The sequence below is a fragment of the Schistocerca piceifrons genome, chromosome 8, assembly GCF_021461385.2.
Source record: "Schistocerca piceifrons isolate TAMUIC-IGC-003096 chromosome 8, iqSchPice1.1, whole genome shotgun sequence".
Lineage (NCBI taxonomy): Eukaryota > Metazoa > Arthropoda > Insecta > Orthoptera > Acrididae > Schistocerca > Schistocerca piceifrons.
Genome location: NC_060145.1, coordinates 448528958 through 448555705, shown reverse-complemented (window position 1 = coordinate 448555705; position 26748 = coordinate 448528958).

The following is a 26748-nucleotide window of genomic DNA, read 5'->3' as shown; positions in this document are numbered from 1 at the left end:
TTGGTGCCTCCCATAGTTCTCCCAGTATCCAGGAGAATGGGCTCCCACAGGGCTCTGTATTGAGTGTCTCTCCATTTTTAGTGGCCATTAATGGTCTAGCAGCAGCTGTAGGGCCGTCCCTCTCAACTTCTCTGTATGCAGATGACTTCTGCATTTCATACTGCTCCGCCAGTATTGGTGTTGCTGAGCGGCACCTACAGGGAGCCATCCACAATGCACAGTCATGGACTCCAGCCCACGGTTTCACTTTTCGGCCGTAAAGTCATGTTATGCATATCTGTCGGCGTCGTACCGTTCATCCAGAACCAGAACTTTATCTTAATGATGATCCACTCACCATAGTGGAGACATATCGATTCTTAGGACTGGTTTTCGACACCCGATTGACTTGGCTTTCTCACCTTCATCAGCTTAAGCAGCAGTGCTGGCATTACCTCAATGCCCTCCGCTGCCTGAGCAACATCAACAGGGGTGCAGATTGCTCTACACTGCTGCAGCCCTACAGAGTCCTTATTGAATCCCGCCTTGACTATGGGAGTCTGGTTTATGGTTCGGCGGCACACTCAGCGTTGTGTTTACTTGACGCGGTGCACCACTGTGGCGCTCACCTAGTGACAGTAGCTTTTTGGATGAGTCCGGTAACCAGCATCCTTCTGGAGGCTGGAGTCCCTCCATTGCAGGTTAGGTGTGCACAACTGCTGGCCAGGTACGTTGCATACATTTGTAGTTATCCTGAGCATCCGAATCATTGTCTCCTTTTCCCACCCACAGCGGTTCGTCTCCCGCATCGGCGGCCCAGGTCAGGGCTTCCCATACTCGAGATCCACTCACGTGCAGCTCCATGGTGTATGCCTAGCCCACGGCTTCGCCTGGACCTTTAACATGGCCCTAAGGCCTCAGTTAACCCTGCGGCACTCCACTGCCACTTCATCTCAATTCTTGACATGTACCAAGCCCACGAAGTGGTTTACACAGATGGCTCAATGGCTGCTGGTCACATAGGCTTCGAGTATGTCCATGGAGGACATGCTGAACAGCATTCCTTGCCCCATGGCTGCAATGTTTTCATTGCTGAGCTGGTGGCTATATCTCGTGCTCTTGAGCACATCCGTTCATGCCCTGGGGAGTCGTTTCTTCTGTACACTGTCTCCTTGAGCAGCCTATAAGCTATTGACAAGTGCTACTCTCATCATCCCGCCCCCCCCTCCCCCCCTCATGAACCATGGACCTTGCCGTTGGTGGGGAGGCTTGTGTGCCTCAACGATACAGATAGCCGTACCGTAGGTGCAACCACAATGGAGGGGTATCTGTTGAGAGGCCAGACAAATGTGTCGTTACTGAAGAGGGGCAGCAGGCCTTTCAGTAGTTGCAGGGGCAACAGTCTGGATGATTGACTGATCTGGCCTTGTAACACTAACTAAAAAGGCCTTGCCGTGATGGTACTGCGAACAGCTGAAAGCAAGGGTAAACTACAGCCGTAATTTTTCCCGAGGGCATGCAGCTTTACTGTATGATTAAATGATGATGGCATCCCCTTGGGTAAAATATTCCGTAGGTAAAATAGACTCCCATTCAGATCTCCGGGCGGGGACTACTCAGGAGGACGTTGTTATCAGGAGAAAGAAAACTGGTGTTCTACGGATCGGAGCGTGGAATGTCAGATCCCTTAATCGGGCAGGTAGGTTAGAAAATTTAAAAAGGGAAATGGATAGGTTAAAGTTAGATATAGTGGGAATTAGTGAAGTTCGGTGGCAGGAGGAACAAGACTTTTGGTCACGTGAATACAGAGTTATAAATACAAAATCAAATAGGGGTAATGCAGGAGTAGGTTTAATAATGGATAAAAAAATAGGCGTGCGGGTAAGCTACTACAAACAGCATAGTGAACGCATTATTGTGGCCAAGATAGACACGAAGCCCACGCCTACTACAGTAGTACAAGTTTATATGCCAACTAGCTCCGCAGATGATGAAGAAATTGATGAAATGTATGATGAGATAAAAGAAATTATTCAGGTAGTGAGGGGAGAAGAAAATTTAATAGTAATGGGTGACTGGAATTCAAGAGGAGGAAAAGGGAGAGAAGGAAACATAGTAGGTGAATATGGATTGGGCCTAAGAAATGAAAGAGGAAGCCGCCTGGTAGAATTTTGCGCAGAGCATAACTTAATCATAGCTAATACTTGGTTTAAGAATCATGAAAGAAGTTTGTATACATGGAAGAACCCTGGAGATACTAAAAGGCATCAGATAGATTATATAATGGTAAGACAGAGATTTAGGAACCAGGTTTGAAATTGTAAGACATTTCCAGGGGCAGATGTGGACTCTGACCACAATCTATTGGTTATGAACTGTAGATTAAAACTGAAGAAACTGCAAAAAGGTGGTAATGTAAGGAGATGGGACCTGGATAAACTGAAAAAAAACAGAGGTTGTACAGAGTTTCAGGGAGAGCATAAGGGAATAATTGACAGGAATGGGGGAAAGAAATACAGTAGAAGAAGAGTGGGTAGCTTTGAGGGATGAAATAGTGAAGGCAGCAGAGGATCAAATAGGTAAAAAGACGAGGGCTAGTAGAATCCCTTGGGCAACAGAAGAAATATTGAATTTAATTGATGAAAGGAGAAAATATGAAAATGCAGTAAATGAAGCAGGCAAAAAGGAATACAAACATCTCAAAAATGATATCGACAGGAAGTGCAAAATGGCTAAGCAGGGATGGCTAGAGGACAAATGTAAGGATGTAGAGGTTTATCTCACTAGGGGTAAGATAGATACTGCCTACAGGAAAATTAAAGAGACCTTTGGAGAAAAGAGGTCCACTTGCATGAATATCAAGAGCGCAGATGGAAACCCAGTTCTAAGCAAAGAAGGGAAAGCAGAAAGGTGGAAGGAGTATATAGAGGGTCTATACAAGGGCGATGTAATCGAGAGCAATATTATGGAAATGGAAGAGGATGTAGATGAAGATGAAATGGGAGATATAATACTGCGGGAAATAACTGATGATGGTCGAAGTAGAGAGGATATATAATGTAGGCTGGCAATGGCAAGGAAAGCGTTTCTGAAGAAGATAAATTTGTTAACATCAAGTATAGATTTAAATGTCAGGAAGTCGTTTCTGAAAGTATTTGTATGGAGTGTAGCCATGTATAGAAGTGAAACGTGGACGATAAATCGTTTAGACAAGAAGAGAATAGAAACTTTCAAAATGTGGTGCTACAGAAGAATGCTGAAGATTAGATGGGTAGATCGCATAACTAATGAGGAGGTATTGAATAGAATTGGGGAGAGGAGGAGCTTGTGGCACAACTTGAATAAAAGAAGGGATCGGTTGGTCCGACATGTTCTGAGACATCGAGGGATCACCAATTTAGTATTGGAGGGCAGCGTGGAGGGTAAAAATCGTAGGGGAGACCAAGAGATGAATACACTAAGCAGATTCAGAAGGATGCAGGCTGCAGTAGGTACTGGGAGATGAAGAAGCTTGCACAGGATAGAGTAGCTAGGAGAGCTGCAACAAACCAGTCTCAGCCCTGAAGACCACAACAACAACACTCTCATCATCCCTTGGTAGCGAACATACAGGAGTCCATCTGTACCCTGGAACAGTTCACTCATTCAGTGGTGTTTGTCTGGATCCCAGGTCATGTCGGAACCAAAGGCAATGAACTTGCCGACAGGCTGGCCAAGCAGGCTATGGAGATTGGCTTCTTTGTAACTGACCTGCGTTCAGTACTACACCACAAGGTTTTGCGACTTTGGGAGACATAATGGCATAACCTCAGCACGTACAACAAACTGTGTGCCATTACGGACACTACGAATGTGTGGCAGTCCTCCATGTGGGCCTCTCGCAGCGACTCTGTGGTTCTCTGCCGGCTTGGCATTGGCCATGCTTGGGGGACACATGGCTACCTCCTGTGCCTTGATGATCCACCTCAGCATCGGTGCAGCACCCAGCTGATAGTGGCCCATATCTTGGTGAGCTGTCCTTCTTTGGCAGCCCTGTGATGGACTCATCAGTTACTGGACTCGTTGCCATTAAATTTAGCTGACAACGCCTCATCAGCTAATTTAGTTTCACGTTTTATACATGATGGTGGGTTTTATCATTCTATATATGTTTTAGCACATGTTCTGTGTCCCTTTGTGTTCTCCGCTCTAATGCTTTTAGGGTGGGTGTTTTAATGTGTCGCAGAGTGGCTGGCTTTTCCTTTTTATTCTCATGGTCAGCCAGCCACAGTCATCTGCTCACTTGTTTTTACCCCTAGTACCTGTTTCTTGCTTCTCTCTGTCTTTTTTTTCCTGTTTTGTGCATAGTAGTGTTGGTTGTCCTCTTGTCATTCTTGTGGTTCTTCCTTTCTCCTGTTATTGTGCTGTATGTGTCATTTTCTTCTTTCTCTTGTGTAATTGTTTTAGCAGAAACAAGGGACCAATGACCTTGCAGTTTGGCCCCTCCCTTGTCCCTTCTCCCCCCCTCCCCCCCCCTCTTTTAAACCAACCAACCAGCCTTCTGGAACAGTTTGAAAATTAAGATGTATAGTTGTGTGGCATTATGGCAGCACTGGAGTGCACAGGCATCACAGTGCAAAGTTTCTCATCTGTTCTGACTTGCTCAGTGCTCTAAAACTGGTCCATCAAATGTATCTTGCAGACCAGTTGGTACACCTCCTCCACGACTCCTCAAAACAGCTCCAACACCATGGCAAGGTGGTGAGGTGATCTTTCACTGAGTACCTGGAAACGTTGGCGTACAGGAAAATGACACAGCTAAGACAGTAGCCAAAGGTAAATGGACAGGGGGAAAAAAAAAAGAAAAAAACCCTACTCACCATGCGGTGGCAGGATAACACACACACACACACACACACACACACACACACACACACAAGGATTTAACTTTCACAAGCTTTCAGAACCAGTGGCTCCTCCTTCTGGCAGAAGAGTTGAAGGGGAAAGAAGAGGTGTGAAGGAAAAGGACTGGAGAGGTTTAGGGAAAGGGGTACAGTTCAGAAAAGTCACTCAGTACCCCAGGTCTGGGGAGACTTACCAGATGGGATGAGAAGGAAAGACTGATTGTTGGGAACTGCACCGATTTGAAAGTCTGAGAGCTTAAAAGTAGAAGACAGAGATTACTACTAAAACATGGTGCAAAAATTAATACGAGTGAAAAGATAATTGTTCTGTATGTAACAGAGGTGGGTGGGGGGACGGTGAAAAATAGACAAGTCAGAAAATGAAAGATGTAGAGAACTGAGATGGAATGAAGAAAGGAGTAGCTACTGTGAGTAAATGCTGAGACAGAAGGAATTAACATGAATTAAGGCCAGGGAAGAACCATGGCCCTGTTGTAAAGCTAGTTCCCACCTGCAGAGTTCTGAGAAACTGGTGCCTGGAGGAAGAATTCAGGTGGCGCGTATGGTGAAACAGGCACCGAGGCCGTGACTGTCATGTTGTACAGCATGCTCCACAACGGGATATTGTGTGTTGCCTGTATGCACCCTCTGTCTATGTCCATTAATCCAGACTGATAAATGGGTGGTAGTCATGCTCATGTAAAAAGTAGAGCCACCTGTGAAATGACATATGTCACATACCAGCTGTTATGTAAACACTGGCATTTTACATTGGCGTGACTACCACCCAGTTATCAGTCAGGATGAATGGGCATAGGCAGAGGGTGTACACAGGCAACATACTCTATCCTGTTGCAGAGCATGCTGTACAACATGGCAGTCATGACCTTGGTGCCTGTTTCACCACATGCGCCATCTGGATTCTTCCCCCAGACACCAGTTTCTCAGAACTCCACAGGTGGGAACTATCACAACATGTCCTTAGTTCTCACCACCCACCTGGCCTTAATTTATGTTAATTACTTCTGTCTCAGCATTTATTCACAGTAACTACTCCTTCTTTCACTCCGTCTCAGTTTTCTACATCTTTTATTTTCTGACTTGTCTATATTTCACTGTCCCCCCTCTGTTACATACAATGCACTTAGCTTTTCACTCTTATTAACTTGTGCACCATGGTTTAGCAATAATCTCTGTCTTGCATATTACCCTGTCTTCTACCTTTAAGTTCTCAGGTTTTCAAATCTCATCCGGTCAGTCCGCAGCAATCAGTCTATCCTTCTCAGCCCCCTCTGGTAGATCTCCCCAGACCCGAGGCTCTGAGTGACTTTTCTAAACTGTACCCCTTTCCCTAAACCTCTCCAGTCCTTTTACTTCACCCCTCTTCCTAACCTTCTACTCTTCCGCCAGAAGGAGAAGCCACTGGCTTCAGAAGCTTGTGAAAGTTAAATCCTTTGGTGTGTGTTGTGTGTTCCCCTGCCACCGCTTGGTGAGTAGATTTTTTTATCTGTCCATTCACATTAAAGTAGCCAAAGGAGAGTATTGTGATGGTGTTGTACATCAATGTGCCATCATCCACTTGCACGCTGTCATTTCACTATCTGACAGATGAATCGTGTCAGTGGGAAATTGTATTGTTTGAGGTGGCAGAAAACAAACTGGGATTAGTCAAATTGATCACACAAGCATGGTGTACTTCGTGCCAACTCTACCAAAGGAAGTAAATGCTACTTACCAGACTGTGTATAGGACATAGCTTTTTTAACTCGGGGAGCCCTCCTTAGGGTCCAACTCTCAGTGAAATTTATTTGTACCATTTTCAGTTTATCATATTTTGGCTGTGTGTCTTGCACTCTGATTTCACCGCAGCCCTCGGTTCAGCTGGTTCTGAGATGTTGTGAACCATTGAGCCTCATCCGAGAAGTGCTGGTGAGGAGGGGTGGACTTTAATGTGTTACAAACTATTCCACAAGTGGAGACAGACTTTGCCCGCCCCCCCCCCCCCCCCAACACACAAGAATCACACACCAAATTTTTTGTCAGGGTGCTGATGTCCATGCTGTTGAGCATCCTGCATCCAAAATCATCATCTTCTGGAATGTTTGCTTTTTCAAAACCTTCAGTTTTTTTCGAAACTGGCCTGTTTTCTTCTTTAGCCTGTATTTAAACTTTCAACAAGTGATTGTCCTGTTAAGGAGAAGTAGCCTTTTCCTGCCAACGAAGTGAATATGTGTTATAACGTCAAGTTTAACACATATATTTCAGAACGACACAACACATATGAGTCACAGAGTAAGTTGACAAGCAAGACATGTGTACACTTTAGCATTCGAATGAACACTGAGTCCCAGTCTAGTGGCCGCTGCTCGGCTGGCCGCTTAGGTGGCGCAGCTGCTGCATGGCTGGCATTCAGCGCCGCACGTATAGGATGCGCGTAATTGCGCGGCGGCGCTTTGAATGATCGGCGAGTCACAACACTTTTCCCCCCTTTGAAATTGTTGCACTGGTCTTGATGGAGGTGTCCTGGAGATGCCTAATGTCCATAGGCATTGTTTGACTCGCCATAAAGTCTCGAGGAGGCGGCTTCCCATACGGACAGAAGTGTCCCCGATGATAACGGGTCGAGATGACAGGAGACGTAGGGGTCGAATCTGTTGGGGCCCCATGCACCAATCTGCCCGTTGTGGTAAGTCCAGTTGATATGACAGGAGACATGGGTGATGTGTCAGCGTCCGTTGGAGGAGGAGGCGAGTAGATTTGTTCTGACAGAGGATGGTCACCCGGTTCCTGCATAGGCACGTCTCCTGGTGGCGTCCATTCTTGTGCTGGCATCACGATGACGGTGAGAGGGCTGCGTTGAGAGATGCCAAGATCCCAAGCGTCAGGTAGAGCCGAAGGTGGTGTAGCGGCATTTGGAACAGGCGTTGCCGGCACGCGAGGTCGAAGCTGGTCCAAATGACGCACTGCAACACTCGTGTCCGTCTGGATTTCATACAGGCGTCTGCCACGGTGTCGTAAGATGCGGCCCGGGCACCATTTTGGCCACCTGCCTTATACCCGTACCCAGACGAGGTCATCGGCGATGTAAGATGCGGCCCCCGGGCTCCATTTTGGCCGCCTGCCATATCCCCGTACCCAGACGAGGTCATCGGTGGTGAACCGGCCAAGTGAAGGCACCCGCGGCCGTGAGGTGGAAGACCGCAGAAGATGAAGTAGCGTGCGGGGCTGTCGGCGATGTAAGAGCTCAGCCGGGCTGTGGCCGCCCATGGGGGTGAAACAGTAAGACGTGAGAAACTGGAGAAGCACATCATCAGCAGCAGAAGAAGTCAGAAGTTTCCACATCTGAGCCTTAAATGTGCGGACCAGTCGTTCAGCCTCACCGTTGGATTGTGGATGGAACAGCAGGGCCGTGACATGTGTAATGCCGTGAGGAGCACAAAAATCCGCATATTTGGAAGAGGCAAATAGGCAAGTTGCGGACCATTATCAGTAACAAGAGTAGAGGGGAGGCCTTCCAAAGAAAAAATGCGGGCGCGAGCACTGGTGGTTGCCGCAGTGGTAGGCGACGTGCAACAGACAATGAAAGGAAAGTTAGAGTAGGCGTCAATTACGAGGAGCCAATAAGTACTTAAAAAGGGTCCTGAAAGTCAGCATGAATGTGCTCCCAGGGCTTCTCAGGCGAAGGCCACGGTGACAAAGATGACTTCGGGGCAACAGCCTGTGACGCACAAAGACCGCAGGCAGTGACCATGTGTGCTATTTCAGAGTCGATGCCAGGCCATTACACATGACGGCGTGCCAGAGATTTTGTGCGAGACACACCCCAGTGGCCTTGGTGGAGGAGGCGCAAGACCGAAGCACGCAAAGACGCAGGTACCAGAACACGTGGCAAAGCATTGTCAGTGGAAAGGAGGATAACACCATCCCTAGCCGTGAGGCGGTAGTGCAAAGCGTAGTAGTTCCGCAACGGATCAAAAGTCTTAGTTGATGGGCGATCTGGCCAACCCTTCTGAATACAGCATAAAACCCGGGAGAGGGTAGGGTCAGAACCCGTAGAAGCTGCCAGCCTGTCCCCAGTGATGGGGAACCCGTCCACAACCCGCTGCTCGGCAACATCCAGGTGGAAACAAAAGTTCGTCCCTATCGAATGGCTGATTAGGACCCATGGAAAGGCGAGACAGAGCATCAGCATTTGCATGTTGAGCCGTTGGTCGGAAATGACTCTCATAATTGAAACGAGACAAGTAAAGAGCCCAACGCTGGATGCGGTGTGCAGCCTTGTCGGGAAGTGACGTTGATGGATGAAACAAGGAAACAAGTGGTTTGTGATCCGTAACAAGATGAAATTTTGAGCCATAGAGAAAAACACCATACTTATGAAGAGCATAAATAATGGCCAAAGCTTCTTTCTCAATTTGAGAATACTTTTGTTGGGCATCTGTGAGCGTTTCGGAGGCATAAGCAATGGGTTGTTCTGAAACGTCAGAAAAACGGTGCGCAAGGACTGCACCAACCCCATATTGAGAGGTGTCTGTGGCAAGAACAAGATGTTGGCCAGGTCGATAAGTAGCCAGGCACGGGGCCTGTTTCAGCATAGTCTTCAATTTCTGGAAAGCCGCATCGCATGACGCGGACCAGTGAAAAGGCACGTTTTCATGCAACAGGCGATGCAACGGTTGAGCCACCGAAGCCGCAGACGGCAGAAACTTGTGATAGTATGCTATTTTCCCCAAGAAGGCCTGCAGTTCCTTAACAGGTGTGGGGTGAGGAAGGGCATCGATCGCAGCGACAGTTTGCTGAAGCGGACGAATACCATCCCGAGCGAGTTGAAACCCCAAGTACGTGATAGATGCCTGAAAAAGTTGTGATTTCTGAAGATTACACTTAAGACCGGCAGTCTGTAAGACATGAAAAAGTGTGCGGAGATTTTGAAGATGTTCTTCAGTGGTGGAGCCAGTGACAACAATGTCGTCCATGTAATTGATGCACCCAGGGACAGGGAGCAATAATTGTTCCAAGAATCGCTGAAAGAGAGCAGGGGCGCTAGCAACCCCGAATGGCAAGCGTTGGTATTGGTAGATGCCGAAAGGCGTTTTAAGGACCAGAAACTGCCGGGAAGCAGTGTCGCGAGGAAGTTGATGATAAGCTTCTGACACGTCAATTTTAGTAAAATACTGGCCTCCAGCAAGTTTAGTGAACAGTTCTTCAGGACGGGGCATAGGGTAAGTGTCGCTGAGCCATTGAGCATTTACAGTGGCTTTGAAATCGCCACAGAGACAAATATCACCATTTGGCTTAGCAACGACAACGACAGGAGAGGACCACTCACTGGAAGTGACAGGAAGCAAGACCCCTGAAGTAATGAGACGATCCAACTCCCGTTTTACGCGATCACAGAGGGCCACAGGAATGGGCCGAGCCCGAGAAAACTTAGGCCGAGCAGTGGGTTTGAGCGTGGTATGAGCTTCAAAGTCATTTGCACGGCCTAACCCAGGAGAAAAAAGGGACGAAAATGTCGTTGACAAGGAATCCAGTTGAGCATAAGGAATAGCATCAGAGACAATATTGACAGAGTCATTTATGGAGAACCCAGAAATGCGAAAGGCATCGAAACCAAAAAGATTTTCTGCGTTGCTCTGGTCGACCACAAATATGGGAACAGTGCGAATGACGGATTTGTAAGATACCTCAGCATTAAACTGTCCCAAGAGAGAGATCTTCTGTTTATTGTACGTCCGTAATTGCCAAGTGACAGGTGACAGGAGTGGAGAACCCAACTGAAGATACGTCTGAGAATTAATTATAGTGGCAGCAGAACTGGTATCCACTTGCATGCAAACATCTTGACCAAGGATTTGGACAGTGAGGAATAACTTCCCTGAAAGGGAAGAAGGGCAATTGACAGACAACACAGAATCAGTATCAGTGTCATGTTCATGAACATCATGTATGTGGTCGGATTTGCAAACGGAAGACACATGACCTTTCTTTTTGCAATTGTGACACACAGCCCAACGTTGGGGACAATCCTCGCGTGAATGTTTCGTAAAACACCACGGACATGAAGGAAGTTGCCGGGGGTTTTGCTGCAGTTTCTTAGTGGGTTGTTTACGGTTAGGCCGAGGCTGCACATGGGAGCGCACTGCGGCCACGTCGGCCGGCGGGGACGCGCCGCACGCGTCGTCAACAGCGCACAGAGGTTGTATTTCCCCGACATCACCCCTCGCCTATATTTGCGCCCCAGCGGTGCGAGAAATTTCAAAAGACTCCACAATGGAGAGAACTTCATCTAGAGTTGGATTCGCCAACTGAAGGGCACGGTGCCAAACTTCTTTGTCGGGCGCCGACCGGATAATAGCATCCCGTACCATGGAATCGGCATACTGAGGCCGTGAAGTTCAGCAGCTAAAGCGCGATAGGATTGATGTGGCTGTTTTTGACGACGATAAAAGGCAACACGAGAGGCTACCACATGCGTTTGCTTTTGAAAATAGACAGACAGTAGTGAGCAAAGGACAAAGACGCAGGATCCTTCAAAGGAGCCAATTGCGACAACAACCGATACATTTGAGGTAAAATCCAGGAAACGAACAGAGACTTACATGGTTGTTCATCCGTAACATGAAATGCCAAGAAGTGCTGTCGAAGACGTGTTTCATAATCAGACCAGTCTTCCGCTGTCTCGTTGTAAGGAGGAAAAGGAGGTATAGCCAACGACGAGAAACGCCCCGCATTTGACGCCGCGACGAAATCGCGAATCGCCGCTGTTAGAAGCGTTTGCTGTTCAAGGAGATTTTGCAAGAGTTGCTCGACAGTAGCCATGGAAACCTGTGGGTCAACGGTGAAAAGGAAAAATCCACTACCTCGTCGCCAATTGTTATAACGTCAAGTTTAACAAATATATTTCAGAACGACACAACACAGATAAGTCACAAGCAAGACACATGTACACGTTAGCATTCGAATGAGCACTGAGTCCCAGTCTAGCGGCCGCTGCTCGGCTGGCCGCTTAGGTGGCGCAGCTGCTGCATGGCTGGCAGACAGCGCCGCACGTAGAGGACGCGCGTAATTGCGCGGCGGCGCTTTGAATGATCGGCGAGTAATAGCAATATGTATCTGATTCAATGTGTTTCTTGACATTATTTTTCTTTCCCACTTAATTTGATGATTACAAAATCTACCACATATTAATTTTGACATTATGTGGATGTTCATAGCCATGCAACCCATACTTCACAACGCAACAAATAGAACTGACAAGGCACTTAGCATAAAAGAGAATTGAAAATAACTTCTTTTGCATGTTCGCATTAAACAAACCATTCACACAGGAGGACTGTACAAATATACCAACATTTGACTGTTGCATAGACTCCTGCATGTTGTCCCTGGTGTAGAGAAGCAAATGAAGAGGTTGAAAACAGATAAAATACCAGGTCCAGATAGAATCCTAATTTGGTTTTTACAAAACGTGCTCTGTGGCATTGGCCCCTTATTTAGTTTGCTTTAATCGTGAGTTTCTTGCCCAAGACAAAGTCCGAAGCAGATGGAAAAAGTGTGGGTGATTCCTGTACATAAGGAAGGTAAAAGAGCAGAACTGCAAAATTATAGACCACCATTCATAACATCAGTTTACTGCAGAATTCTTGAACACCTTCTGAGTTTGAATATAATAAATTTCCTTGAGACAGGAAAGCTTCTGTCCACAAATAATCACGGATTTAGAAAGCACCACTCTTGCAAAACTCAGCTTTCCCTTTTCTCACATAATATCCTACAAATCACAGGTGGAGGACAACAGGGAGATTCCATATTCCTAGATTTCTAGTAAGCATTTGACACAGTGCCCTACTGCAGAATGTACGTGAAGGTCCAAGTATATGTATTAGATTCCTAGATATGTGAGTGGGTCAGAGACTTTTTAAGTGATAGAATCCAGTACATTGTTCTCATTGGCGAGTGTTTATCGGCGACAAGGGTGTTATCAGGAGTGTCTTAGGGAAGTGTGATAGGACCACTCTTATTCTCTATAGACATGAATGATCTCATGGGCAGGATGAGCAGCAGTTTGTGGCTGTTTGCTGTGATGTGTGAGAAGGTGTCGTAGTTGAGTGACCATAAGATGATGCAAGATGACTTCTACAGTGTTTCTAGTTCATGTGATCCATGGCAGCCTTGCTCTAAACATGTAAGTTAATGTGGGTGAATAGGAAAAACAGTGTTCAAATACAGCCTTAGTAATGTGCTGCTTGACGCAGTCACATCGATAAAATATCTTGGCATGAGGTTGCAAAGCAATATGAAATGGAATGAGCACATCAAGGTGGTAGTTGGGAGGGCGAATGCTCAACTTTGTATTGTTGGGAGAATTTTAGGAAAGTGTTAGCTCATCTATAAAGGAGATGGCATACAGAATGGTGGTGTGACCCATTCTTAAGTACTGGAAGAGTGTTTTGGATCCCCACCGGGTCAAATTAAAGAAAGACATTGAAACAATTCAGAGGTGTGCTGCTAGGTTTGTTAATGGTAGGTTCAAGCAGACCACAAGTATTACAGAAATGTTTTGTGAACTAGAATGGGAAACGCTGCAGAAAGACAATGCTGTTTTCACAGACACTATTGCGGAAATTTAGAGAAATGACATTTGAGGCTGACTGCAGAACAATTCTGTTGACCACAACGTACATTTTGTGCAAGGACTATGAAGAAATTAAGGCTCATGCGGAGGCTTTTAGACAGTCATTTTTCCTTTGCTCTATTTGTGAGTGGAACAGGAAAGGAAATGACTGACAGTAGTACTTAGTACCTTCTGCTGCCATGCACTTTGCAGTGGCTTGCTACTTCTGGTGCTGAGACAGCTGTAATTGAAATCAGTGATGGACTAAGATTAGTCTTTTCATGCATTTCAAAATAAGAAAAGAAAATAATGAGCAACACACAACAAAAGTCATAAACACCAGCTGCCGTGTGATTGCTTATTGAGGATGGCAGAGTTGAGAGTATTGTAAATGAGATAGTTCCGGCCCAACCTCTAGCAGTATTTGACGCAACCACAATTCAAAACACCTGCCACAGAAACCACCACATTAAAGGCCAATTCACACTGACATTCATTCACAGCACTGTCGCAGCCGTGTGTATTCACATTGTCCATCACGTCATGTCAATTTGCTTAGCCCAATACTGAATGGTGAAAGTGAGGTTATGACTTACCATTCATGATAGGTTGGTTGATTTGGGGGAAGGGATCGAATAGTGAGGTTATCGGTCCCATTGGATTAGGGAAGGATGACGAAAGAAGTTTCAAAGGAAACATCATGCCATTTGCCTGAAGTGGTTAAGGGAAATCATGGAAAAACTATATCAGGATGGCCAGACACGTTGTCCTGAATGCGAGTGCATTGTGCTAACCACTGCGCCACCTCGCTCAGTCATCCATGGTACAAAAAGTCAGATTGTACTATCAGAATTGAGGAACTGACTATGCTAAAGTTTATTAATGGCCAAAAGAAACTTCATAACGTATGTTCTTGATCAGTTTTGTGTGTTATGAGAAGTGAAACAACATTTCAAAACATTGACATTTGTTTTCCAGCAAAAATATATACATACAAACACATCATACAGTACTTATAAGGGAATAAATAGAGCCTTTTAACCTTATCAATTATGTTTTTCCCCCTTGTGTAACTGATAACTTCATAAACAACTATATTTTTCTCCTTTATTACAGCTGCCTTTTTCACTTAAAGTATTATTTAATGAAAATTGCTTCATCGACTTATGTTATTATTTAAATGCACTGTGGGCATCAGCTCTGTTGTGCTAACCTGTTGTAAAACATAAATAATTTTTTACTTTCAGATATCTGACCTCACTTGCAAAAAATATTCAAGCTGTCATGGAACATCTGTAATTTGCCACAAAAACAAAGCACAATAATAAAATAAAGATTAAAAAGACATAAAAGCACAAAATCTGTTACTGTAACATGGGTTTGTGTGACAAAAATAGATTAACTTTTGATGTTAGCAGACGATTACACCATCAAAAATTTTATCCCCAGAAAATCTTGATGTGATGTGATGGTCGGTTGATGGTCAGAGTGAATGCTGGCATTTGAAATGCATTGTGAAATGTTCTGAAGTGATGTTATGGTCAGTGTGAAATGGCCTTAAGAGTCTGCTTCATACCAGCTTTTGAACTATAGCCAACATAAAAATGTACACTGCACTCCCACTGATTTTTGTTATATGCTGCAACAACAGTGCTCTAAGTGGCAAATAAGTTATACTGTTACACTGCTGAATACCATATTTGGTGAATGTAAACACTATCATTTATATTTATAAAAAACAAAGATGCTGTGACTTACCAAATGAGAAAGCGCTGGTAGATAGACACAATAAAAAACACACAAACACGCACAAATTTCAAGCTTTCACAGCCCAAGGTTGCTTCATCAGGAAAGAGGGAAGGAGAGGGAAAGACGAAAGGATGTGGGTTTTAAGGGAGAGTGTAAGGAGTCATTCCAATCCCGGGAGCAGAAAGACTTACCTTAGGGAGAAAGTGGTATCCCGGGATTGGAATGACTCCTTACCCTCTCCCTTAAAACCCATAGCTTTCATCTTTCCCTGTCCTTCCCTCTTTCCTGATGAAGCAACCTTGGGTTGCGAAAGCTTGAAATTTGTTTGTGTGTTTTTTTATTGTGTCTATCTACCAGTGCTTTCTCATTTGGTAAGTCACAGCATCTTTGTTTTTTATATATATTTTTCCCACGTGGAATGTTTCCCTCTATTATATTCCTATCATTTATATTGATTTTTATAATGCTTTTTTTGGTGAGTGTGGGGGCTAATTTGTGCTTCCTTTTGCTGTCACTTGAGCAGAGCTATATTAGACTGTGGTACTGTGTTGCATTACACCCTCAGTTAGCATGGTACCAGAGCATTGGCTGCTCTGCTACGCTGTTGCATTCATGCACTTTTTACTTTGCAAACATGCACTTAAGCGCATCGTCTTTCCATATTGGGCTTTGCTAGATGATGTGCAAAACTAGTCGCCTTTTATATTTTTGATATTTATAGGCATCAAATAAAGATATTTCAAACTATCTCTTATGAAATAGTTCATCTGGATACAATTCGCCGTGAAATAATGTCTTTGATTAATTTTGCATTTCGTTTTGCTGCAGAATTCACATCTCTGTTCACATTTATTGTGAAATGAATTTTTTTTTTGTCCTGAATCATTATTGGCTTGTTTGAGTCATTACTGGCTTGTAAGCCAGATCTGTATCTGCTCCCGGGTAAGTCTTGCAACCCAGTATCTGATTCTGTCTGGCCATGATGTAATTAACTTGCAATAATTTGATATCTTGAAGCCTTTTCCAATTATGCCACCTCGTTATGTGGTTTTTGAACTGTGTATCCACTATTTCTAGCTGAAATTTATTGCAGATATCAGCTAGCCTTTGTCCTCTTTCATTCCCACTATCAACCTGATACTCTCTTGTAACTTTCTTCTGTTGCTTGCCTGACCACTGCACTCCAGTGCCTCTTGATTAACATCTCCTTTTATGTACTGAATTACCCTTTTGATATCCTCATTCACTTCTCTAACAGAGGAAGGTTCAGATACAGTATCAACAATTGTGTAAAGAATATATTGCTACTCATTGCATGTATAACTTGTAGACAGGCACAACAAAAATACTTGCGCACTGACCTTTTGATCAAAACCTTTTTCCTGCTGTTCTGGCCAGACTGCAGCTATTGTAGGGAATGAAAGCAGCAGGGAAGTGGCAGAGATAGCAGGTAAGGGTGCAGGGAGAGGGGAGTGCCATCTGATGAAGCGTGTGGGGACCAGAAGGTGTCAGGACAAGGCTGCCAGAAGCAGCATTGTGAGACTTTGGGTGAGGCGAGGGCCTGAAATAGTAAGTGGTAAAGAAGAGGAGCAGAGAGGAGAAAGGACTAGTGGGTATGTTGGCAGAGAGTGATCCACAATGAGGCTGAGAGGACGTGAATTGGGAGTATGTGATTGGACAGAGGGAACAGGAACTGTTGGGTTTGCATAATTTTGTTGAGACCAAGATAATTTTGGAAACAAAGAATGAGTTGTAAGGATAACACCCATTTGCTCAGATCAGAAAAGCTGGTGGTGGAAGGGGGATCTAGTGTGCGCAGGTTGTGAAGCGGCCATTGAAATCAAGCATATCATGATCAGCTGCATGTTGTGCCGCATGGTGGTCCACTTTGGTCTTGACCACAGTTTGGTGGTGGCCATTCATCGTGGTGGACATTTGCTTAGTAGTCATACCAATATAAACAACTGTACAATGATTGCAGCGGAGCTGGTATATGACATGGCTGTGGCTTTCACAGACTTTCAGAGGCCATGCCACCTGTGAACATAGCATTGATCATCCTCATTGTGAGCCACTTCCTGCCTATGCACCTACCACTCTTTTCCACTCTCTGCTTCTCTCCTTTTCCATTCCCTGTTCCCCCTGCATCTAGAATGAGCCACTACATTTCCCTTTTCAGATTGTTCAGTTTCCCTATCACCTTCAAAAGTCATACATTCTGCACTCTTAATTGGTAGTATGTTATCCCTTTGATAGTTATTCAATCTTTTTCTCTCGATCATCTCCCACTTGGCGACCATGCGCAACAGGTCCAAATAGGGGACTACTCTGCATTCTTTGCCCAGTGGAGAGACCATAATGTCACTTTTCTAATTACAGGCCATGTGTCCTGTTGATACACATTGTCTGCCTGTAATGCAGTGGTATCCATTTCCTTCTGCACCCTGATGCTGTTGAGCATTGCTGATACTGCTACCTTTTAGGAGCAGTTCACTGTCTCAAGGGAAAGAGATGGCTCTGAAGCTCTGTCCCCTCCTCTATTCCCTTTGACAAGGTCTTTACCAGTATGAGGGTGACTGCTCATGCCAGGAGTCTCTGGCAGTCTTTACTGATGACTTTTATTCAAAAGTTAGGCAGTGACTCTGTTCTAAGACAGGACTCGGGTTCTTTTGGTTACTAGTCAGGCTCTACACCTAGCCAACAGTTCCAGTGCTACTGACATACAGTGCTAATGTTGACACGTATGATAAGAGACCCTAGAGGTGTCAAGTCAATAGCATACAATCCTCCCTATTCGCGGTGCTCGTACTGGTTTAGGCGATCACATGACAGTGTTATGTAGCAGTGTGGCAGCCTGACAGTCGGTCTTCAATATTGTATGAAGCTACACACCATGCTCCATTCATTGTTTTAGAACTGACCTGATTGTGTCTCATTGTCTTGCTTTGGACTAGCTCTTTGGTTATTCTTAAGTTTGTACGATGTCTTTTGCTTCCAACTGGTTTCTGATTTGCATGTTATTGCCATTACCGGATCAACACATTGGTATCACAACCGTCTGTGCCTGTTGTGAGCTCGCTGGTAGCCACACTGCACTGAACTTTTCTGTTTACTGCTCTGCCGCCATGTCCAGCGGTCCGTTTCCTTAAAGCTGTGCCAGTGCCTGTTTAAATACTGTATAGTCAGATGGTACACTAACCTAATTCCTGTGGTGGCATGCTTGGGAGGCAACAAATATTTTCATGAAGCTTTGTTATAATTGAACACTAACCAGTCTGTGGTGTTTAAGGCAGTATCTACTGTTATGCACAATACCAAACAGGATATGTGTGTTCTGCCTTAAAATTATTGAAAGATGTGCATATTCATGTTTTTGCAGCACAGTCACTGTACCATTAAATTTCAGGTGTGCAGCCGCATAAATCCAACTTCTAATATTTTGCTGTATATTGTTCAGCCTTCTTGAGTTTGAGCTGAAAGACTGACACTCCAGAATGCACTCCATCCCGTTAATCTTGTGGAACTCACCTTGTGCATGTGGCCACAGATAACAGCTGCCAGAGACATTGATCAGTGGCAAAGAAGTACAATGTGCATAAATTATATCAATTAATGCGCAGTCGATCCACACTGGGGTGCCGTTGTGTCACTCTGAGCTGCACTGCCACGACATCTTTGTAGGTTAATTACAGAAAACACTGGATTCCATGACGTACCCAAGCTGAAACCACAATATCTATTAATGGAATTCATCACAAAGTGAATTTCAGTTGCCTCTGTAACCAAGTCCCAGAAAGATGATATAGATCTAAAAATTCAGCATTTTTGTACATAATAGTAACCAGTATCAATACAGCATTCTGCCACAGCCAGTTTATTTGGCTGAAAGGGGTGGGTGTACCTGCTGTGTTATGTACATCTTTTGTGGACTGTATGAATCACTGTCCAACGTATGAGAAGCCACATTCACATGGGATCTTGTAAACCCCAGCCTTCTGGAACATCAAATTATCTTTAATGGAACACGAATGCTGTTGTCTTTGGTGTAGAACAAAAAATCATGTTCACTTTGCACTTGCTGAATATCCATCCTATTTTTGATTATACATATCCCACTTATAACAGGAAAGTGTGTTGAGGTCATTGTGTGTTTGAACAAAACAGTTTGAAAAAACCTGAAATCTTCAATCAATAAGTGTTAAGGATTCTGGAAGCAGAACATTTGTGAATAAACACACCACATCAAAGTGGACAAATAGGTCAGAACTCTTCGGTTTCAGTGATTTTAGCTTTCCAATGAAGTCCACAGAGTTGCACATGTGATATGCACATTTTGCTGCAAGAGGTCTTAATAATGATGCCAAGTGTCTCACACAACCATAGTTTGCAGAGCCATTGCTACCCACTATTGAATGCATACCAACATCTTTCTTAGGGAGCTTTTTATTTAATAATGAAATTTTTGAACAGACTGGTGGTGTCCCTTGCACCTTTGGTGGTCAATTTATTTATGCACTTCAAGGAAAGGAAGGTGCTGGAATCTGCTGTCTTATTCTGGAGGTGTTTTGACAACACATTCATAGTGTGACCCCATGTTGAATATAAATTACAAGAATTTTTAAACCGTCTGAATTCCATCTGTGCACATAACCATTTTACAATGAAAACTGAAAAGGAAGGATGCCTTTCATTTGTGGTTGTGTAGGTTCTATGCAAAGATGATGGCACCTTGGGTCATACAGTATATCAGAAATAGATGCATACAGATTTATATTTATGTGCAAATAGCAGCCACCACCCTTCGCAGATAATGGGGGTTCTCAGAACTTTAGGTCATAGATTACACATAACTGCTGATGGGAGCAGCTTGCAGGACTAGTTGCTACACTTAAAGAGAGTTTTTGAAGCCAGCAAGTATTCTCCACAGCAGATACATCAGGTGCTATGAATGAAACAAAAAGGTGGCCATAAGCAGTGCAGAAGAAGACACACAAAGTTTCAAATCCATGACTTTCCTGCCATATGTGGGAAGTGTATTATCAAAAATAGGGCAGATCCTCAGCAAGCACAAAGTGAAAGTGATTTTTCGTCCTCCATCGAAGACAGCAGCACTATTGTGTTCTGTTAAAGATTATCTGATGCTCTGGAAGGCTGGTTTTTATGCAATCTCCTGCGAATGTGGCCTCTTGTACATTGAACAGATGATTCGTACAGTCCATGAAAGGTATATGGAACTCCTGCCTCTTACAGCCAAATAAATCGGCTGTGGCAGAATGCTGATACTGTTCACTCTATATTGCATGAGAATGTTGAAATTTTAGTGTCTTCATCATCTTTCTGGGCATCAGTGGCTAGGCAGGCAATTGAAATTCGCTTTTAATTAATAGAGAAAGCGACATCAGCTTGGATAAGTTGTGGGCTCTGACACTTTCTGTAATAAACTTACAAAGACATTGCAGCTGAAAAGCCCAGGGTAATACATTGACATCCCAACACGGATTGATTGCACAGCCACAGATATAATTCATGCACATTGTACTTCTTTGCTGCTTGCAGTAACACTGTTCACGTTTACGTCGCACTTCACTTAGCGTAGATCGGGACAGTGTCCTAGGCATGCCCGATGTTAACTGACTGGGCACGGCCCGTGCTGCCAGAGTTGCTGTTGTTGTTGTTGTTGTTGTTGTTGTCATGCTGGCAGAGGTCGCGTCCAAATTCTCGCGTGCCCTCTGGTGGACGGGACTCTACTTGCGGCAACTACCGTCCGTGACGCGCCGTGCCAATGTGCGCCTCCCGCTATCTTTCTGGTGGCTGCTACACTCCTCCTCCTTTGGGGGGTGAAGCCACTGTGATCCACTGCATCGGTAGGTGGAGTGTCGGGCAGGAGCGATGACCTCCACATCCATTGGATGGCCGGAGTCGAAGGGATCTGCCAACCCTCGAGCCGGAACCTTCGAATACGGCTGGAAGTGACCCACACGAAGAGGCCCCCGTCGTCCCACAACCGGAGCCCGGGACAGAACGGGCGACAAGCCGTCGAACTCCGGATCCTGTTCCACCCCGGGAGGAGCAAGACCCAGTGGCGGGGACGAAGGGGAAGGGACAACCACAGGTGAACCAACCTCCTGAGAAACCGGGCCTGCTAGGGGGGCCGTCTCTCGCTGGGGCATCTCGAACGATGGCGATGCCGGTGCTGGAGCTACTGGAGGCTGCCAAGGCTGAGAACCATCGCAGTGCGGCAGAGGCACAGCGAGGAGAGGCGGCAACGTCCCCTGTGAAACCAACACAGGTGCCGGCAATGGGGAAGCCGGTGTCCTAGAGGGCGGAGGGTGGGTGCCCGAATGTGGACGTAGCTGATCTTGGTGACGACGTACCACCCGGTCCCCCGCCTGCAAGGTATAGAGCCGGCGGCCATTTCGGCGCAGGACCACCGCCGATATCCAATGTGGATTGCAAGCAAACCCACGGGCCCAGACCGACATACCCAGTGGAAAGCCAGGTACTACGTTTTGTGAAGACTGGCGAGGACCAGGCCGGAGGAGGTGCAGCAGAGTCCTAGGTTGACGCCCATGGAGGAGCTCTGCGGGGCTGCGTTCTCCCATTGGTGTGGTCCGGTATGCCGTCAAGAAAAACGTCAATGCTTCCTCCGCAGGAAAGTCGTGCACATACTTTTTCATCTGCGTCTTAAATGTGCGCACCATGCGCTCGGCTTCCCCATTCGATTGTGGATGGAAGGGGGGAGAGCAAACGTGCCGAATACCAAAGCACCTACAAAAATCCTGGTAGGTCTGCGAAATAAACTGAGGTCCATTGTCCGAGACCAGGGTGATTGGCAGACCTTCCACAGAAAAGATTTTTGCTAGTGCCTGGATTGCAACTTCTGAAGTGGTTGAGGAGCAGCGAACCACATATGGGAATCGGGAATAAGCATCAATGACAATGAGCCAAAAACCATTGAGAAACGGGCCCGCAAAATCGATGTGAACACGTTCCCATGCTTGGGTTGCCGGCGGCCATGAAGAGAACGCTGCCCTGGGAGATGCTTGTTGGCTCGCACACTGGGAACAGGCGGCCACCAAGTGCTCAATTTCTCTGTCAATACCGGGCCAGTACACATGTCTGCGAGCCAAGGTTTTAGTACGGGAAACACCCCAGTGCCCCGCATGTAATAACGTGAGGACCTCCCGTCGTAAACTTGCAGGAACAACCACGCGAGGAGCTGTATCATCGGTAGCCAGAAGGAGAACGCCTTCCAAGACCGAGAGGCGGTCCCGTAGAAGAAAATAATTACGAAGAGGGTCCGAGGCCCGGCCCGGAGGGCGGGATGACCACCCCTGCTGAATGAGGCGAACTACTTGCCGGAGAACCGGGTCAGCTGCTGTTTCCCTGGCGACTCGAGAACTAGTGATCGGGAAGCCATCAACCGCTTGGCGGGATGCCTCATCCAAATGAAAACACATAATCTCCTCTCGATCGAACGTAGGATCCGGGCCCACCGGAAGACGGGAAAGAGCGTCGGCGTTGGCATGCTGTCCTGTAGGGCGAAAATGAATGTCATAATGGTACTTAGAGAGGAACAAGGCCCAGCGCTGTAGTCTGTGGGCTGCCCTATCCGGAATCTGAGAGGCGGTGCCAAATAACGATATTAACGGCTTATGGTCAGTGATTAACTGAAACTTCGTGCCATACAAGAAAGGGTGAAACTTGGTAACAGCGTAGACAATAGCCTCTTTTTCCACCTGGGAGTAATAGGCCTGCGCGGGACTAAGCGTTTTAGACGCAAACGCCAGTGGTTGCTCGGAACCATCTGCGTTGCGATGAGCCAGGACCGCCCCCACCCCATACTGCGAAGCATCTGTAGCCAGGACCAACGGCTTATGGGGATCAAAAGTAGCCAAACAAGGGGCTGACGTGAGGAGGCCCTTCAACGAGGTGAACGCTTGCTCGCATGCAGGCGACCAATCAAAAGGAACACCCTTGTGCAGAAGGCAGTACAGGGGGTGGGCTATAGTGGAAGCCCTGGGAATGAACTGGTGGTAATAGGCTATCTTGCCTAAAAAAGCTTGTAACTCTTTCAGTGAAGCGGGCCGAGGAAGGTTGACGATACCTTGGACCAAACTGCCTAGTGGCTGGATACCGTGCCGAGAGATGGTGTAGCCCACCTACTCAATGGATGGTTAAAAGAAGGTTGACTTATGCAGGTTGCAACGCAAGCCCACAGACCTGAATTTGAGAAAGAGGGTGCGAAGGTTGTGCAAGTGTTCCTTCGTGCTGCGGCCTGTGACAATTATGTCATCCAGGTAATTAATACAGTGAGGAATTGTCGACGTGACATGCTCAAGATAACGCTGGAATATCGCCGGGGCACTGGATATCCCAAAGGCCAACCGCTGGTATTGGTAAAGGCCAAACGGGGTGTTGATGATCGCCAACCGTTTGGAGTCCTCATCAAGTGGTATCTGACGATAAGCCTCTGACAGATCGATTTTCGAAAAATATTGGCCTCCCGCCACGGAGGAGAACAATTCATCAGCACGAGGCAAAGGATAGGTGTCCACCACCAATTGGGAATTAATGGTGACCTTGAAATCGCCACAAACACGTAATTTTCCCGAGGGCTTCCTTACAATAACGAGGGGCGAAGCCCACTCACTGGAAGAAATGGGAAGAACGACCCCTAGGGCTGTCAGCCGGTCTAGCTCTTCCTTTACCTGAGGGCGGAGAGCCAAGGGGATCTGCCTCGCGCGTAGAAAACGCGGGCGAGCCGACGCCTTCAACGTTAAATGTGCTTCAAAATCTGAAATACGCCCCAGGCCCTCCTCAATAATATCTGGAAAGTCGGAGATCAAAGATTCCAATGATTGATAGGGAACGTCTTCGGAGACCAACTGTATGGTGTCAGCGATAGAAAAACCGAAAGCTTGAAAGGCATCCAGGCCAAAATGGTTAGCTGAGCTCGCATCACTGACAACAATAAAAGTAATAGGCCGAGTGACTGATTTGTAAGTCACGCCGGTTGTGAATTGACCCAGTAGGGGAATGAACTGTTTACCATAACCGCGTAGACGCCGGTAAACTGGCGCCAGCGCGGGCGATCCAAGGTCGGAATAAGTTTGTGCATTCAACAACGAATCTGCCACGCCCGTATCGACTTGCAGTTGTAACCGGCCCGACCGAACCGACACCTTGATAAAGAGTTTGCGTGCCGATGCGTCGGGAGCCTGGCCCGATGAAACTTCCTGAATGTCAACGTCCATGTCCTCTGTACCTGCTTCCTTCGATTCTTTTGAGGCTGAGCGGCAAAATTTAGCAATGTGACCTTTTCTATTACATTTGCGACAAACGGTCCAACGCTGGGGGTACTCTGACCGATCATGATGTATATAGCACGACGGCACGACGCACAGGACGGCAACAGGGGCTGGCGGCTGGAATTCTGTTTACGCGCCATGCGGGAGTGGCCGTAACGGCCGGATTGTACCGCTCGCATGTCGTCCACCCCTGACACAGTGGACGCGGCCGCGCCACCCTGAACCTCCGCGACGTCGCACCACGCTTCCAGCTGTTGACCTGTGGCGTGAGAGACTTCATACGATTGAGCAATGGACAGGACTTCCTCGAGGGAAGGGTTTTCTAACTGCAGGGCCCGTTGCCGGACCTCCCTATCAGGGGCCGAACGAACAATGACGTCGCGTACCATAACGTGGGCGTATGACTCTCGCGACTGCTCCGTGACAAAATGACCGTGCAGGGTAGCGGCCCACACTCTGTAAGACTGATGGGGCTGTTTCTTGCATTGATAGAACTCGACCCCAGCCGCCACAACATGCGTGCGGCGGCGATAATATGAAGACAGCAATGAACACAATGCGTCAAAAGACAAGGACGAGGGTTCCTGCAACGGCGCTAGCTGCCGCAAAACTTGATACAGCGAGGGAGATATCCAAGACAAGAAGAGAGCACGACATACCTCCGCATCGGCAACATGAAACGCCTGGAAATGCTGCCGAAGGCGATGTTCATATGCGTCCCAATCCTCCGCCGTCTCGCCGTACGGGGGAAAGGGAGGAGGGAACGGCGCCGGAGCAGACGGCGTGGAGAGCAACGCCGGAAGCACTTGTTTCATGGTGGCCATGAGTTCCGTCTGCTGCGCAACCAAAACTCGCACCAAATCCTCCATGCCGTGGAGAAGCTGCAAAACCGGAACAACGACGCAACACGCGAAAGAACGACCCTACTCGTCGCCAATTGTGTAGTAACACTGTTCACGTTTACGTCGCACTTCACTTAGCGTAGATCGGGACTGTGTCCTAGGCATGCCCAATGTTAACTGACTGGGCACGGCCCGTGCTGCCGGAGTTGTTGTTGTTGTTGTTGTTGTTGTTGTCATGCCGGCAGAGGTCGCGTCCGAATTCTCGCATGCCCTCTGGTGGACGGGACTCTACTTGCGGCAACTACCGTCCGTGACGCGCCGTGCCAATGTGCGCCTCCCGCTATCTTTCTGGTGGCTACTACACTGCTGGTCAACGTTCCTGGCGCATGTGTATCCATGGCCACATGTGCAGTAGCACGGCCGCGAGTTAGAAAGGATGGAGCGAGTGCTGGAGTGTCAGTCTTTTGGATCAGTCTAAAGACATACAACTGAAGTTTTAGAAGAAGAAGGAGAAGCTTAATTTATATGGCTGCTGCACACCCAAAATTTAATGTAGTAGTCATTACTAGGTTGTCCGGAATTGATTTCCACTAACAGTCTTGCGAAGAATGTAGTTTCTTGAACTATTGGTAACACTGATGCTGTAAATGTCACTAAAAATTGCAAGTGCTGCCAAATTTTGATGTCTTATGGTTAAAAAGTTGCTGTAACAGTGATAGTTCAATAGTTTAGTTTTAGAACATCTACAGTTGTAGAAGTGTTAGTGTAAGTGTATTTACAATAATTGTCAAACAGTGATTAGTCAGAATTCCAAGGACAATGAAACTAAATACTGTGATGCTGTTGCAAACATTAAACGCTATTTATGTAGGGTGAAAAGTAATGAATTGCATTATGTTTTTTTAGTGGAACAACTGATCATTTTATTCTTGTGTAGTAAACACAACTTAACCTGATCCCAGGATCTGATTTAGTGGCAGTTAAACCACATACAGAAAACACCATCTTTCATGGAGAATATTTAATGCCCTAACATTTAGGTTTACACATACACATGTTACTTCTTTAAGTCAGGTACTGTTATCATATGTTCATTAAACAGAACCACAAAAGTCCAGTAATTTCAATGTTTCATTGAGGGGCTATTGCCAAGTAATCTCTCTAGTTCAAAAATCTATCATCGCAATGGACAAGTGTGTAGGCTACTGCAGAGTAGTGAGAAATAGTAGACAGGTTGAAGACTGTGTACGCTTTTTTCATATTAGGTGTTGTGAAGCATTTAGAGTGAATAGTGATGTTGGTAGTCTTAACGCTGTAGTAGATGTGCATTGTGCTTTAAGATAATAAAGTGCAGCAAATTGTGCAAC